The 17,443-nt window shown below is 42.0% G+C and overlaps 1 protein-coding gene across 1 annotated transcript in view; it reads left to right on the top strand.

Annotated features, from left to right (window-relative positions):
- Nucleotides 1-940: 940 nt before the first annotated feature.
- The window catches only part of ARHGEF28 (Rho guanine nucleotide exchange factor 28), a 326,249-nt gene continuing 309,746 nt past the window's right edge, over nt 941-17,443 (top strand). Inside the window, exon 1 of the mRNA XM_043488559.1 lies at nt 941-1,246. The gene's annotated coding sequence lies outside the window, so the exon portion shown is untranslated. The remainder of the gene's footprint in view (nt 1,247-17,443) is intronic.

Below are 17,443 nucleotides of genomic sequence, written 5' to 3'. Positions count from 1 at the left end.
AGGCGAGGGTGGGATGTTCAGAGAGAACAGCATTGAAACAAGTATACTATCAAGGGTGAAACAGATCACCAGCCCAGGTTGGATGCATGAGACAAGTGCTTGGGCCTGGTGCACTGGGAAGACCCAGAGGGATGGGATGGAGAGGGAGTCAGGAGGGGGGATCGGGATGGGCAACACATGTAAATCCATGGCTGATTCATGTCAATGTGTGGCAAAAATCACTATAATATTGTAAAGTAATTAGCCGCCAACGAATAAAAATAAATGGAAAAAACAAACAAAAAATTCTGATTTTATTTTTTGTTGTTCATTCTTTTTTAAAAAGTTAATTTTTATTTTAATTGGAGACTAATTACAATATTGTGGTGGTTTTTGCCATACATCGGCATGAATCAGCCACAGGTGTACATGTGTTCCCCATCCTGAACCCCCCTCCCACCTCCCTCCCACCTCCCTCCCCACCCCATCCCTCTGGGTTGTCCCAGACCACCAGCTTTGGGTGCCTTGCTTCATGTATCGAATTTGCACTGGTCAGAATTATGATGACTTCTAATGAGCCCCTTGCGGGCGTGAACACGCAGAGAATCACAGAGCTGGTGAAACTCTGGGCTGGAGGATCGTGAGCCTCGAGAAACAAGAGGCGTCTCCTGATGCTTAGGTAAGAACTGGAGCACGTTCAGTCACAACCGTGGTGGCTTTTGGCCGAGGGCAGCCTGGGCCTTCCTCGGGCCCTGCACATCTCCTTTCAGGAGCGGGCAGCCGGCCCCTGACTCCTGTGGGATCCGGGGCGCGCGGGCGCCGCCATTCGGGAGCAACCTCGCGCCCCCGGTCCCGCAGCCGCTCCCGGTCCTGGTGCTGGGGGCCAGGGGAGGGAAGCCCAGTCGAGCGGCCGCCGGCGGCGGGAGGGGGCCGGCGGAGCCCGCGCGGTAGGGCAGCTTCAGGTTTCTTCCTGGAGCCGGTGTCGGGCGCGGCGGCGGGCAGGCCGGGCCATGTGATGCCGGATCCAGCGGCAGCCGGCAGGCGCGGAGTAAGCGGGGCGTCCCCAGCGGCGGGCGCAGCCAGCCCGGCCCCGGAGCGCGGCTTCGGCTCCGCCCCCTCGCGCCGGCCGGGCCGCGCCGCAGCCGCCGGGCGTGGGCCGCTTGGGGAGAGCCTCCCGGGCTCCGGCGGCGCGTTCCGAGCGCCCACGGGCTGGGCGCCGGGGCAGCGCCTCGCTCGGGCGCCGGAGGCTGCGGGGCCGCAGCTCCGGGTAAGTGCTCTTTGGGGGCTCCATCCTCGCGTCCCTCGGCGCCTCGGGGCGGAAAACTTTGTCCGCCTCACCTGAGTTCGCCGTCGCGGAGCTACTTTCTCGAGGGTCCAGGGTCTCCAGGCGGTGGGAAGGGGTGCTGCCGCGGGCTCAGCGGCGAGGAGGATGGCCGCCGCCTCCGGGCCCCTCGGGGACTGCAACAAGTGCAGAGGCGGGGCGGCGGAGCGCGGGGTCCCCTGGCCGCGCGGCCCCTCTCGCCCCCTGTCGGCCCCGCGCCGGGGACCGGGAATGGGTGGGTGGAAGCTGGGTCTCTGTCGTTCGGGTGCCGGGGAAATCAGCGGTCTTCCTGCGGTGGAGAAGGGAGAGCCTCGAAAGCTGGGCTCGCCCCTCGCCATCCGTGCCTGGCCCCGGGTGAGGGGTGCGCGCCGGGTCCGGGTCCCCGGAGAGCAGCGGAGCGAGCGGAATTCCGCTCAGGACACAAGCGCCAACGTTTCTTTCGCGTGGAAATATAAGTGTGCTTTAAAAGGTATCTATATCTCCTGGTTAGGAGAGGCGGTCAGAATTCCGTTGGACTTCCATAGGATTATTTTGTGGGTCTCTTTTCCCCTGGGAACCTGGGGTGTGCGTGGTGGTCCCCTAACGTTCCTGTGCTGGGAGTTTTCCACCGTGGGGCATGATGACGTCCTGTGCTGGCGCCAAGGAGGCTTCCTCGCCTGTGAAGGGCCGTGTAGAAGCTGGGTGCTCAGGCTGCCTTGGAAACCCAGCTCTCGTTTCCCAGACACCAATTAGATTTCCAGGAGAGAATCCATCTGCCTCCCTAGGAACCCATAGCAGCCCCCGCCCCCCTCCTTGGTTTCAGCTGGCAGCAACATCTGTGTTTGCGCAGCATCTCCCTTCTTGACCCCTGCCTGGGTCGCGACAGACCTCTGCAGACCCAGAGTTAAAGAGGTTTTATCACCAGACCCCCACCAATTGGGTAAAAAATAAGAAAATGTGAGATGTTTAGAAAGAACTGATCATTTGGGGTCCTATGGGGCCCCAGGTTTTCTAAAGCTTTGCCATCTTGTGTTCTAGGCCCTGAAGACGTCAGGGGAATTGAAGTCCTTTTTTCACAACAAAAAATCAAAGACCTGTTCTCTTGGGTTCTGTGGGTTGATCTTTGAACATGATACTCCAAGCAGTGACAGCTTAACCTGGGAAGCTTTTTAGTTTATCTGTCTTGAGTTTTTATATGCACGTTCTTAAAGCACATAGGTATTTACCTTATCCTGATTTACGGCCAAGCTGACTCCTATGGAGTTATTTGGAGGAAAACAAATGACTACTGCAAAAACCTTTGGCTTTTTTCTTCCACAACATAGCATTTCAGTTTAATGTTATGATGTGGACTTTCTGTGTGATTGTTGTGCTCATTAACTTTGATCCAGTAGCAATTTGGATAGCATCAAACCTCATGGTTAGTGATTAGAGAAACTGAGGCACAGAGCTAGCTATTGGACATGTGACTCAGGTGAATGCCCTGGCTAATGTGAGAAGGCAGAACAGAGAATTAGTGTTTGTCCTGCTTTTGATTATATTTTCTTCCTTATCAAAGCCACATAACCTGGTCAACCAAGAACAGGTTATGTAACAGGTGTGTCATTAGACTTTCCTTTGAAGCACCTCTCCTGTCCTTTAAGCAGTTTAGAAACACTTAAAGGTAGAGAGGAAAATAGTAGTTGGTAACTAAGGCTCTATGAAATTTCATCAGGTTCCTCAGTTGTGTTTCACACCTTTTTTTTTGTTTGTTTGCTTAATCATGTGAGTACTGCAGAAGAGTTTGGAATATTTTCTCATTGTGCTTTTATAAGAAACTACTGTTGTGGCTCAGACTTAAATGTCGCAGGAATTTCAGGTGAGGTCTGTTACGTGACCTCCTTTGGTATATGAGAAAAGGAAATGTGTTCTAAAGAGGTATTAAAACATAAAAGACTATAATATTACTTCTATATTAAGGATTCTGTACAGAATTGGTAGCCCCTATACTGGTACTTACGCTCTAACTTCACATTCAGCCAGAGTTTATGACCAAGTGTGACTCCCCAGAAAAAAGATTTATGGTATAAATGTCAGGAAAGCCCCTTGCAATTGAAATATGACTAGAATGGTACTGCATAGAGTCCAAATTACTCTCAAACTGCCAGGCCAACTGTAATTTTATTATGCTTTAATTTACTGATCAGATATGGCAGACCTGGTTTATGTAGTTTTTGTTTAATTGCATTTGTATTTATGTTGCTTTAGCAGGACCTTGAATTTGTTATGAAGAGATGGGTCAAGCCTGGCAACTCCTGTTGAGAGTTCTATATTAAAAACAGTGTTATATTGGAAGTGCATCAAATTCAGGGAATTTTGCCATGTTAGAGTTGTACTGCAAATATTATGCCACGCTGTAGGACTTGAGCCCAGATCCCTACCTTAGGCCAGGCTGGGCCTAGAGTTCTTTTTCTTAAGAAGTACAGGTCAGGTACTAGACCCGTACCTGAGCATTTTGCCCTGATTGAATGGTACTCTGCCATTTTTGTCCAGTCTATATAATCCTTAGTTCTTTTGCTATCATCTTGGTATTTAAAAATTCTTAAAACCTCTAAGCAGTGTCGCTTGCTATTTTGCATTCTGACAGTCTGTATCATGTTTCTCTCTTTTGGTGAACATTTTCTTATATGTGTTTGACAAATATTTGAGGACCTACCATATGCCTGGCTCTGCTCTCTGCTTTGATTCTCTGTACTGTGGGGTTCGTATCTAAGGCAATACTTTTCTGATTTTAGGAATTGTAGGATCTGTTGCATTTTGAGTGGGCCTTTCCACACTCAACAGTAAGACTTTTGGCTGATAAAATGTCAGGTAACTTTTTCCTGTGATAGTGCATCTTCTTAGCTTGACTGCAATTTTTCCCTTGAAATTTGATCTTGGGCACAATCGTGATTTTCTTATTTCTACCATGATTGTTCCTGGACTTCTTCTCCTGGATAACCAAGGTAATGAGATTTGACATCATTTTTAGTATGAAGGAGAGTGAAAACATAATTGAATATTGGGCATTTGTCCCAGTGATCTTGATTTTGGACATTTTTATAAAAAATGTAAATTTCAGAGGTGCAGTCTCTTATTTTAATCCTCAGTGTGTTATTTTGAGGTTTGATTTCTGGAGGGGTTGATGTAAAAGGGGTGCCTCATAGCCAAGGATGAAGGCCAGCGTAGGAGAAGACGGGTGACAGCTTCACTTTATGTAATAGCATAAGTGGAACCAGCGCTCAGGTAACATTCTGCCTGTTTCAACTGGCAGACTGACTACTGTGCATGTGATCATTTTACCTTTAAAAATGCTTAAAATGTTAATATGCTTTCTATATTTCTCTCAGACACACAATCCCTTAAAAAATAATCATGAAATATATTGCATATGTTAACAAAACGTATGGTTTAGCTCTTAGATTCATTATCATACACTAGTGATCGTGCCCTTTTCAAGACTTGCATTTCTTCTTCCATTATTTTATAATTTAAAGCAATTATCCTTCATAAATGATCACAAGTGGTTAAGAGTGGGGACTCTGGAGCCAGTCTGTCTCATGAGATGGACCTGACTCTGTCGCCTCTACCTCAGGTTTTGCATCTGTGAAATGGGGATAATCATTGTAACCTGCCCTCTAGGGTTGCTGGGGAAAGTCAGTGAGTTAATTTGCAAAGAGCACTTCTAGTAGTGCCTGGCAGAGATTAAGTGTCAGAAAATGATGGTTGGATTTATAACAAATGGAAAATAGACATTGAAAAGAAAGGGATCTTGAGCAGGTTTTCCAGGTTTCAGAACGCAGGAGATGTCTGTGTGATCTCGGGGGGAAGTGCTCTAGGCTGGGAGCCCAGGGCAAGAATGGAGACTGTTGCCTGTGACCTCTCAGCTGTGTAACCTTGGGCAAGTATAACCCCTCTGTGGTTCTCAGCGTCCTCATCTGGTCAAAGAGGAAGGAGTAGACTTAATGGTCTCTAAGGACCTGCTGCTTCTAACATTCGATGCAGTCCTGAAATTTGAAGGTGAGGAGGGTGAATGTCAATTCGGCTTTTGCTGTCTTAGGCAACATGGCCAGGAACGTACTGTCGACAGGGCCAGTCCCGCACCTGCAGCGGGCGGTCAGGAAACATTTGAAGGGATTATGAAATAATACTATTAACTTACCTCACCTTGATCACCAGACAGTCATCAGGTTGAAATGACTGAGTTATCTTTCTGGACTTAGTCCAGAGGGATTTCAGACATGAAAGTCTGGAGCCCATGCCTATGGGTCATAAACCATCCTGCATCCTTTCTTCTGTGGAAAACCCCGCTCCTTGTGGAAGAGGGGGTGGGGTAGAGCTGAGAAGGTGAAAAACAAGTGGGCTGATTATTTCTGAATTTCATGGTTAAAATATTTTCACACCTGACACACAGGAAAACATCACCAGTGGCCTTTGCAGGGATGCTGTAAACTAGAAGGCTTTGGAGCAAAGGCAGTCTCTAAGGACTTCTAACTCTGAATGGTCCAGGCGAAGTCTTTCTGAAGCAAATTCGTCTCTTCCCCACTAGTGACTGTTGTTTATTGTCTGTGCATGGTCCTTTTTCTTGCTCCACCAGACTCCTGGTTTGCTATGTGGTCAGGTGTTAGTTTAAAAAAGTGTAGGGTGCTCAGTGATTAATGAGATTATGGGTTAGTTGAGTCTCTAACCCAGGATTCTAAGCCTGGCTATTTGTTGGATTCACCTGGGTTCAGGATCGTTTAACTTGGGCCCAGCATCATCTTTTAAAAGGTGACACTAGTTACTTATAAAAGGGTTTGCTAGCTACTTTCTTAACCTTTAGTGTTTCTGGCTTTCTGCAGCTGAAATAATCCAGGAAAGGGTGATTTTCATGGCGTTCCTTTAAACGGTTGGCAAGTCACATGTCTCCTACTGCCTGGTCTCGTGGACCCTCTGCTTCCATTAGCCAGGACTAGTAACTGCCTGTGGATCAAGCCCTGTATTTCCTAACTTCTTTGACTTTGTTCCTTTGTTCCCTTTTACTTTCTAGCTGAAGTCTTTTGCAGTCGTCAAAGCAAGCTTAAGCCACCATCTCTCTGAAACTGTTGACTGAATTCTCAATTTTCCAACTTGAGTGTAAGCCGATTTATGGCAAGAACTCTGATTTAGGCTACTTTGTAGGGTCTCCAAGCAGAATACACATATACTGGATGGTTGGTTAGTAATTCCACTGTTACGTCAAGTCCTAGTTTACAGCATCCCCACAGATGCTAATAATGATGTTTTCCTTTGTATCAGGTGTAGATTGCATTGGAAAATATTGAGATGCAGGGGAGGGAAGGAGAGTGTTGCTCAAGACATTAGATGGCTAGTCCTTCTCAGATATAAATGATAGGCTACCCAGGCCTCTTTTAGGTAACTGTACATTCTGTCTGGGGAAATGCATGAAATTCTTGTTCAGAGTTATAGTCTTAAGACTGAAGGAAACCCGAAAGATTTTTCTTTAGTTTCTAGCAAGTGAACAATCTCCATGTATAGCATACCTCCAAATGGTTGACCATTTGATCGTTGTCCTTGATACTTTCAGTAATGGGGGACTAATAACCACAGATATCCCAGTCTGTCTTTGTTTTCTTCCCTAAACTTTAGATGCACACAATTATTTGTCAAATTGTGCAACATGATTTGACATACATGTACATTCTGGAACAATTACCAAGATCAAGATGATCAACACATCCATCACCTCACATAGTTAACTTTTTCTATGATGAGAACACTCAAGATCTGTTCTCAGCAACTTTCCAGTATACAATACCATATTTTTTAACTATAGTCATTGATGTTGTTTGTTGTCTTTGTTAAAATATGTAGGTTCTTTGCCCATTTTGTTTGTTTTGTTTTATTTAATCATTTGACTGCATGGTGTGTCATGTGGGGTCTTAATTCCCTGATCAGGGATTGAACATGTGCCCCCTGCTTTGGCATAGTAACCACTGGACCACCAGGGAAGTCCCTACCCATTTGAGAAATGAGATTTTGTTTTGCTGTTGAGTTGTATGAGGTCCCTTATATGTTTTGGATATTAACCCCTTGTTAGATATATGGTTTACATATATTTTCTCCCATTTTGTAGGTTGCCTTTTCATTTTGTTGATGGTTTCTTTTGCTTTGCAGAAGCTTTAGTTTGATATAGTCCCACTTGTTGATTTTTTGCGTTTGTTCCTTGTTCTTTTGGTGTCGTATCCAAAAATCATTGCCAAGACTGACGTTAAGGAGCTCCCCTGCCGTACCTTCTTCTAGGAGTCTTATGGTTTCAGGTCTTACAAGTCTTTAATCCATTTCAAGTTAATTTTTGTGAGTGGTATAGAATAGTGGTCCAATTTTATTCTTTTGCATATGGATGTCTGGTTTTCCCAGCATCATTTATTGAAGAGACTATCTTTTTGCCATTGAGTATTTTTGGCTTCATTGTTAAATATTGACCATACAGGCATAGGTTTATTTCTGGGCTTTCAATTCTCTTTCATTGATCTCTGTGTCTGTTCTTATGTGAGTACCATGCTATATTGATTGTTATAGGCTTGTAATATAACCTGCAATCAGGAAGTGTGATGCCTCCAACCTTGTTCTTCTTAAGATTGCATTGTCCATTCAGTCTCTTATGTTCCATACACACTTTAGGACAATTGTTTTCTATTTTCCTGAAAAATAATTGGAATTTTGACAGGGGTTATATTGGATCTGTAGGTGGCTTTGGGCAGTATGGGCATTTAAACAATATTAACTCCTCTGATTCATGCACACGAGTGTCGTTCCACTTTAGTACCTTCAGTGTCTTACAGTTTTTGATGTATAGATGTTTCACTTCTTTTGTTAAATTTATTCCTAAGGATCTTACTGTTTTTTGATGCTATTGTAAATGGCATTATTTTCTTTATTCTCCAGATGGTTAATTAGTGTACAGATTTTTGTGTGTTGATTTTGTGTTTTGTGACTTTACTGACTTCATTTATTGGATCTAACAGTTTTTTTCGATGGAGTACTGAGGATTTTCTATGTAAGATCATGTCGTCTTCAAAGAAACATTTTTATTTCTTCCGTTCCCACTTGAATGCCTTTTAATTCTTCTTGTCTAATTGCTGTGACTAGAACTTCTGTGTTGACTAGAAATGGTAAGAGAGGACATCCTGTCTTATTCCGGCTCTTAGAGGGAAAGCTTTCTATCTTTTCACTGTTGAGTATGGTATTATCTGTGAGCTTGTTATATATGGCTTTTATTATGTTGAGGTATGTTTCTTCTATACCCAATTTGTTGAATTCTTATTAAAGGATGTTGAACTTTAGTTAAATGCTTTTTCTGCATTTATTAACACATTTATTGATTTATGTATGATTCTGTTTTCATTAATTTAAGTGTTAATCACTATAAACTTCCCTCTTAGAACTGCCTTTGCTACATCCCGTAAGTTTTGGTATGTTGTGTTTCTATTTTTAATCTCAAGATTTTTGGATTACTTGATTTCTTCTTTGACCAGTTGGTTTTTTAGAAGTGTAATTTAATTTCCACACATCTGATTTTTATTCTGACATTCTTCCTGTTATTGACTTCTAGCTTTAATCATTGTGATTGAAAAAGATATTTTATATGGCTTTCATCTTCTTAAAATTTGTTAAGACTAATTTTGTGACCCAAAATACTCTCCTGGAAGATATGTGTGTGTTTAAGAAGTATGTGTATTCTTCTGCTGTTGAATGGAACGTTTTGTATGTTTGTTAGGTACATTTGACCGAAAGTATTGTTTAAGTTCTTTATTTCCTTCTTGATTTTCTATCTGGATAATCTGTCTGTTGTGAAGTCCTCTACTCTTGAATTGCTGTTTCTGCCTTCAGATTTGTTGTGTGTGTTAAGTCACTTCAGTTGTGTCCGACCCTTTGTGACCACATGGACTATAGCCCTCCAGGCTCCTCTGTCCATGGGATTCTCCAGGCAAGGATACTGGAGTGTGTTGCCATTCTCTTCTCCAGGGGATCTTCCCAATCCAGGGACTGAACCCGGTCTCCCGCATTGCGGGCAGATTCTTTACCATCTGAGCCACCAGCATGCATATAATTCAAAATAATTTAGGTATTGATAGCAAAGGACACACTATTGACATTTTGTTAATTGCTTTCTGATTGTTTTGTAGTTCTTTTGTTTTTCCTCTCTAACTGTCATCCTTTGTGAATTGATGAGGGGGCCCACCAGGGTTCTCCTACTGTCGTTTTATTTGTGGCGTGAAATCCCTCCAAGGGGATCCTTCTTGGCACCAAGCTGCCCTGGACTGAGGGATGGAGTGATGCCGGCAGATGCTTCCTAGGCCTGTCTGTGCTGTCATCCTCTGTTTTTGAGCTCCACAGGGTTTCTGCTGCTGCTGTGTAGTGTAGAGCTTTCCCAGGGCTGTTTTCATTGGTTTGTAGGTGGGCTATCTTTGGAAACCTTACATTTTTGAATGGTTTGTAGGTAGGCTATCTTTGGAAACCTTACATTTTTGAATGGTTTGTAGGTGGGCTGTCTTACATTTTTGAAAATTAATTATGTACCTACCTCGAAGCCTGTTTAAGTTGGTAAATCTCTTTCAACTCTTGTTAAGTGACATGATTTTGAATTATCTCACTACCTTGAATACTGAACATATACCAATTTGCTATGTTCTTCTTAAATTATAATGCTTCTAGATGCTGACTGATGGTAAGTAGAACCATTCTAACCCTTGCTGAGATTCCCCCTTCCCTCTCCAGCATCCCTCCCCGCCCCAGTAAGCACTGAAGCCTCGTGGTTAAGATTGTCAGCTGCAGATTAGGAAAGCAGGGAGGCTCTTCAGCTGTTACTTTCTGCCTTGTGTTGGGCGAGTCATCTGAACTTTTAGTCTGTTTTTACCTATTTCTCTTAAATAGGGTTGTTAAAAATGCTTAGCACAGAACCTGGGATAGAATAATAATTTTTCTTAGCAATGGCTTTCCAGCCATAGTCCTTCTAAAACAAGATTGCTGACTCTTGATGGTCAGTCATCTCAAAATAAGCAAGTTTCTTTTACACATGTTGCTGCTGAGTCACATCTCTTCATTCATGGATGTGTACAATTGGCTTCTTAGTCCCATGAATAAAACTTAATATTTATCTAAATTTCCTGTATATGACCATCTGTTCTAGCCTTTTAAAGTCTTTTAGATTGTTTATCTATACATTAATCATTCACAACCCTTTTTTATTCCAAGTTATCCACTGATTGGATATGTGTTTCTTCAGTGTTTTAAGGAATAAAATTGTTGCCTAGGCTGAGGTCAAGGGCAGAACAATTTGATGTTTCCATACACAGGGCTTCACTGTGGCTCAGTGGTAAAGAATCTGCCTGCAATTCAGGAGACCTGGGTTCAATCCCTGGGTCGGGAAGATCCCCTGGAGGAGGAAATGGCAACCCATTCCAGTATTGCCTGGAGAATCCCATGGACAAGAGGAGCCTGCTGGGCTCCAGTCAATAGGGTCGCAAAGAGCTGGTCATGACTGAGCATACTCGCACATACAGACTTTACTTCAGATTAATGTTTATCAATTTTAGATAAAGTTGTTCAGAGACTTATTTCTGTTTGCACTAGCATCTGATTCTTAATTCTCCATCCTGTCATAAGGATATATGCTATTTCAACCAAATCTACTGTACGTCTGCTATATGGAATTACCAATTTGGTGACCACATAGTGGACTGGGGTTAGTCTCACATGACTTGTTCTTGCAGAACTTACACTGGCTCCAGGTAGCTACTGCTTCCTCTGAGGTACTCAGACACCAGCTTTTTAATCTACTCTAGAATCTTGCTTGTGATGAGTTTGAAGCTTCTTCTGTCTCTAGTTTTTGTTTTTCTAAGAAATCTTATTGGAGTATAGTTGATTTACCATGTTGTGTTAGTTTCAGGGATACAGTAGAGTGAATCTGTTACACATATATCCACTGTTTTTTAGATTCTTTCCCCACATAGGTCATTAGGATTGGCTTTTTTGAAAACTGGCTGTCTCGTATGTTTGAATCCTGTCATTGTCCACAGTTCTTGGTAGATTATGATTGGAAAATCTCATTGGGTTCTTTCTCATCTTGACCCTGTCTAGAGGCAGCAACTTGTTCAGCACCTCTGGGTGTCCTCTTAGGATCGACTTTCCCACTTACAGAAATTCTTTCTGTCCTCTTCAAGTGGAAGGTTTTCTTCCTCCAAGAGTAGACAAAATCTCAGTCGCTATAGAGGAGTTCTCCTTATCATTCGTCTACACTACATCACCAGTCCTAAGAAGATCTGTCTATTCCTTCCATGATGTCCTGCCTTAAATAAATTGAAATAAAAATCTGATTATCTTTAGTTTTTTGGCAACCTCATGTTATTTGGGGCTTTAGTCTGTCTGACACAGCTCTTAAGAGCATGCTGTCTTCATTATCTGTGCTGGAAAAGAGGCAGGGAGGAGGATAAAAGCAAAGCAATTATTTTTATCATCTGAATGGAAAACAGCACAATGCTGGGAATCGAGGCCTGGCTTTAGTCTTGAGCTCCTTGAACATAATGATCTCTCTATATTGCCACAGAATCCATATCCTCTCCAAATGGGAGGTCTTGGGTTACTTCTTTGAACCATGGTGATTTCTTTAGGTAGTGATTTCACTGATGATAATAACATTTGGATGGGCTTCCCTGGTAGCTCAGCTGTAAAGAATCTGCCTGCAATGCAGGAGATGCGTTGTGTAGGAGATGTGGATTTGATCCTACTGTGTATCCGTATATAAATTCATGTATAAGAAATGGCTCATTTAACTCTTCATTGTTACCTTTTATGAAATCACCAGCTTTGCAACTTGTCAGAATTTCTCAGGGATGAATTTCTGGAAGTTGTTTTTATACAACTTAAAGACTTAGCCAGTTTCCTGCTGGCCACTCAGTATTCTTGGCTATAAGGGGCAATACACAAAACCTATTGTCAGTGCTTTATTAAGTTTTAAATGGATGCATTCTTAGGGGGAATAAAATAGAAACATTTCTCTTAAATGGTATCATTCATGTCAAAGTTGTTATATAAAATACATATGTATTTTTCTTCTCCCATTTAATAATCAGAAATGTTGATAGCCTGTTAATTGAATATAAAACACAATGTCAAAAATCTTTAAAATCAGTCATGGGAATTTGAGTTGTTCTTTGTTCTTTACTTAGAAAGATTCTATGGGACAGAAATTATGAGGCAAAGGTCTCATGGCTTTGGATTTTGGGCCTTTTAATAAAAAGTTTTAAGTTGAGGTGAAATAGGTTTCACATATAGTTAAATTATGTTGTTTTGCAATAAAAATGAATACTGTAGATGACTTTCATATCTGTAGAAAGTCCCAAATTAGCTTTTCACTTGGTTTACTTACAAAAATGGGGCTGAGCTAGGGAAAATTCAGATTTACTATGGACAGGTTAAGGAAACTTTCATTTTGAAAGAAAGGCCAAGTAGAATTTAGATATTGGTTTGTTGGTTTTTCTTAAAAATAGAATAACCATTTCTTTTTTCTTTCACCTTCATAGTAGGAAACTTTATGTTTATTGGCTGTATGGCATCTTTATGTACAAGTAGCTGCAGAAATTAATAGATATAGACAAGATGTCTGGATTTCAATTTAGGAATCTTTTCTAGTGGGAGTTGGACATGATTGCTGGTGTTTTGTGCCTTTTATTTAAAAATGATAGTAGATTCTGTATAAAAGGAACATTTAAAAAAGATGGTCTGGGGACAGCAAAGGCTGAAGCAGAAGCAGAATTTCTGTTGAAATCTTAGCACTGCCACCCACCTACGGGGGATCGTGTCACCTCAGCCCTAGTGACCTCATCTGCAGCCTGAGGAGTTGGGCCAGCCCCTTTCCTATGGCACATCCTATCTCTCCAGGTCTGTGCTTCTCTTGAGGTAAGGATGGTGTTTTGAGCCTCCCTTGGATTACTAACCAACTGCTTGGTTCCTAGAGCACTTTCAGACGTTCGCATGGCAACATCTGAATTGTTCAGGAAACTGGGTTTGAAGAAGCTACCTCAGGGTTGCATCTTTACAGGGAGAAATGGTTGTTCATAGCCTGAGGTTTCCCGGTGATGGCAGCTCATGTTATTGTTATCCGAATACTTCATGAGCAGTGAGGTGGAATCAGCCAGTAATAATGTAGTAATTATTTTTAATTGAATCCATACATGATTGAAAATGGGTATTAATTTCATTTTAGCAGAAGGAATTAATGTCCCTAACTCCATTTAGGATAGCTGGAGAATATGCACTGATGATCATGACATTTTTTTGATAAATGCCGATTTTTAGCTAAAATACCACTTATAACGGTTCTTTCTCTTTCTCCTCCCCCTCTTGCCCACTTCCCTGCACTTTGTTTTAAACTTGTAAAATCAAATAAATGAAATCCCTTCTTCTTCTTTTTTTTTTTTAAAGGTATAGCAAATTTATAAAACCTCTGTTATTTAATGTAGCTTCTGATTAGTGATATTAAGGAAAGCAAAATTGTACTCATGAAAAGTTGCCATTTTAAGGCATCGCACCTCAAAAGATATCTTATTGTACTGGTGATTTGGACACTGGGCATTTTCCTGTTTGGGATTTTACTTACTGGATGTAGGGGCTCTAAACATTTATCTGGGAGTCCTTTCCAAAGTTTTTCTACCTCAGGGAGCTTAAGAGTTCTGTTAGAGTTGTTTTTTTTTTCGTATTAAATCCTAGTTTTGCTGATAGAGTTCTGTTATTTTTCTGTTGACCAATCATGAAACAATGGTATTAAGTGAGTAATAGTTACATAATCACAATAGTAAAAGATGTTTATCTGCTTTCACAATCAATAGCCAGATGAAAAATAAAAGATAATTACAATTGCAAGCCATAATGGGAACATGATTAACCTAACAATATAAAATAATAACATACAATTTAGGCGGTCAAGCAGAGTGATGTGGTGAGTGGACGTACATACATGCACATGTTTTCATCTGCCCAGCCAGTCTTTCTCTTTTGGTTGGTGCATTTAATGTATTTACATTTAAAGTAATTATTGATATGTATGATCCTGTCACCGTTTTTAAAAATCATTTTGGGTTTATTTTCTGTAGGTCTTTTCCTTCTCTTATGTTTTCCACCTAGAGAATTTCCTTTAGCGTATGTGGTAAAGCTGGTTTGCTGGTACTGAATTCTCTTAACTCTTGCTTGTCTGGAAAACTTTCGATTTCTCCATCAAATCTGAAGGAGAGTCTTCCTGGGTAGAGTATTCTTGGTTGTAGGTTTTTCCCTTTCATCACTTTAAATATATCATGCCATTCCCTTCTGGCTTGTAGAGTTTCTATTGAGAAATCAGCTGATAGCCTGATGGGAGTCTTCTTGTACCTTATTGGTTGTTTTTCCCTTGTTGCTTTTAATAGTTTATCTTCCTCTTTAGTTTTTGTCAGTTTGATTACTATGTATCTTGATGTGTTCCTCCTTGGGTTTATCCTGCCTGGGATTATCTGTGTGTCCTGGATTTAGTTGACTATTTCCTTTCCCATGTTTTGGAAGTTTTCAGCTATTATTACTTCGGATGTTTTCTCAGGTCCTTTGTCTCTCTAGTCTCCTTCTGGGACCCCTGTAATGTGAATGTTGGTGTGTTTAATGTTGTTCCAGAGGTCTCTTAGACTGTCTTCATTCTTTTCTCTATATTCTGTTCTGCAGTAGTGATTTCCACCATTCTGTCCTCCAGGTCATTTATCCATTCTCCTGCCTTAGTTATTCAGCTATTGATTCCTTCTAGTGTTATAGCCATCTCTGCTTGTTTGTTCGTTAGTTCTTCTAGGTCTTTGGTACACAATTCTTGCATCTATTCCGTTGCTTTTCTGAGATCCTGCTTCATCTCCACTATCATTATTCTGAATTCTTTTTCTGGAAGGTTGCTTGTCTCCACTTCATTGAGTTGTTTTTCTGGGGTTTTATCTTGTCCCTTCATCTGGGACATAACTTTCTGCTTTTTCGTCCTGGATTAACTTTCTGTGATGTTTTTGTTTTAGCTGTTGTGGGGACTGTGGTTCTTCTTTCTTCTTCTGTCTGCCCTCTGATGGAGGAGGCTGAGAGGCTTGTGTAAGCTTCCTGATGGGAGGGACTGGTGGTGGGAAAAACTGGGTCTTGCTCTGGTGGGCAGGGCCCTGCTCAGTAAAGCTTTAATCCAGTGATCTGCTGATGGGTGCTGATGGGCTCCCTCCCTGGTAGTTTTTTGGCCTGAAGTAACCTAGCCTTGGACTCTACGGTAGGGTTAGTGGTGCCCTCTAAGAGGGTTTATGCCAAGGGGGGTGCCCCTGTCCCTGTGATGAGCCCCGGCCGACCCACGCCTCCACAGGAGGCCCTCCGACACTAGCAGGTAGTTTTGGTTCAGTCTCCTGTGGGGTCACTATTCCTTTCCTCTGGGTCTTAGTGTGTGAAAGATTTTGTTTGTGCCCTCCAAGAATGAAACCTGTTTCTCCCAGTCCTGTGGAAGTTCTATAATCAGACTTGCTGGCCTTCAAGGTCAGATTCCCTGGGGATACCCAGTCCCTTTGTTGGATCCCCAGCAGGGAAGCCTGGCGTGGGGTTCAGAATCTTCACAACAGAGGGGGAACTTCTTTGGTATTATTGTGCTCCAGTTTGTGGGTCCCTCACCTGGTGGGTGTGGGATTTGATTCTGTCGGGATTGTGCCCCTCCTGCCATCTCGCTGCAGCTCTTGTCTTTGCATGTGAGGTTTCTTTTCTGGTGTGTTCTAGCATTCTCCTGTTGGCAGTTATTCAACAGGTAGTTTCAGCTTTGGTATTCTTGCAGGAGGAGCTGAGCCCATGTCCTTCCACTCCACCATCTTGAACCAGAAGCTGAAATTCTCTGCTAGAGTTTTGAACCTTCACTGAGTTGAGCTTGGCTAGTAGTTACTATGAGGCAGGCTTATATGGGTGCTGGAGGCTTAGAGAGAAGAGGCTTGGGAATATCCATAGCTTTTGAGGAGTTCTCAGTGCTGTCAGATCAGCAGCCGTGAAAGAAAGTGAGTGTGTTGTGATGTGGAGATGGTGGGGGCAGGCGCGCTCAGCCGCCTGGGAGATGTGCCTGGGATAATGGGAATCAGGGTATTGCCCAGCCTTTGTTTTGTTGTTATAGTTTCCTAAACATCATCTGTATTGTAAATATGTATCTGCCTCAGTGACGTTATAAAAACAGAAGTGAACTTAAGAAATAGGTATTTTAATGCAAGTCTGTATACTTAGTTCATAAATATAATTGGAATATTCTTTCAGATGTCATAACTCAGCACTTACTTTGAAAACTCTTATTAAACTTATGTAATTGTTGCTAATTAAACTTTTTAAATTTCAAATTGTTTGTTATAAAACATTTACCGTAACTGTTTGGTAAGGGGCAGGGGAGAAATTGGTTATTATCAAACTGAAAGTCCTATTTTGTATTTATTTAAATTTGTTTTGGCAATATGTTTAAAATGACTTTATATTTTAAATTTGTATGGAAAAACCTAGCTCTATGCACAAACACATACACACAGACGCTTTTTTTTCCCCCCTAACTACAGACACTTGAGAATGGAAGCAATTTTATAGAATTCTGAATGTTGGATCAAGGGGGGAATTGATTCTAATGTTTCTGTTGTTGGGCGACAGCTCTGCACAACTTGAATTGCATCTGTGGCCACCAGTTTTAAACTAGGGGAGGCAAATGGCAGTTCTGTATCTTTCCTTAGTGACATTAAAGAATACTACTGTGGACACCCTGAGTACATGCTGGCTTTTATTTTGGAGCACAACATCGTTTGAACAGTTTAGTGCTTAAAATTAAAAAATAAATGTCTTCGTTGCCACAGTTGAATATCACTGAACGTATGGAGCATTTAAAGTCACATAGCGCTTAAAAGATACTGATCAAGTGAATCACCACCTCATGTGTTGTTTTGACAGGAAGTGTATCATGTCTCAATAATTTCCTTAACATTTCTTCCTGCCAGCTGCCTGTTTTCTTCTTGTTAACTTATTCCCATAGAATTCCAAATATGTAGTTGATTTTCCCTACTGATGCTTTCACAGTTCCTTTTTCCCCTTCTTTAGAGTAGCTGCTGCACTTTTGTTTGT

This window comes from Cervus canadensis, chromosome 16 (genome assembly GCF_019320065.1).
Source record: "Cervus canadensis isolate Bull #8, Minnesota chromosome 16, ASM1932006v1, whole genome shotgun sequence".
NCBI lineage: Eukaryota > Metazoa > Chordata > Mammalia > Artiodactyla > Cervidae > Cervus > Cervus canadensis.
The sequence above is the reverse complement of the archived record's forward strand: the minus strand, read 5'-3'. Positions and strand labels throughout refer to the sequence as shown.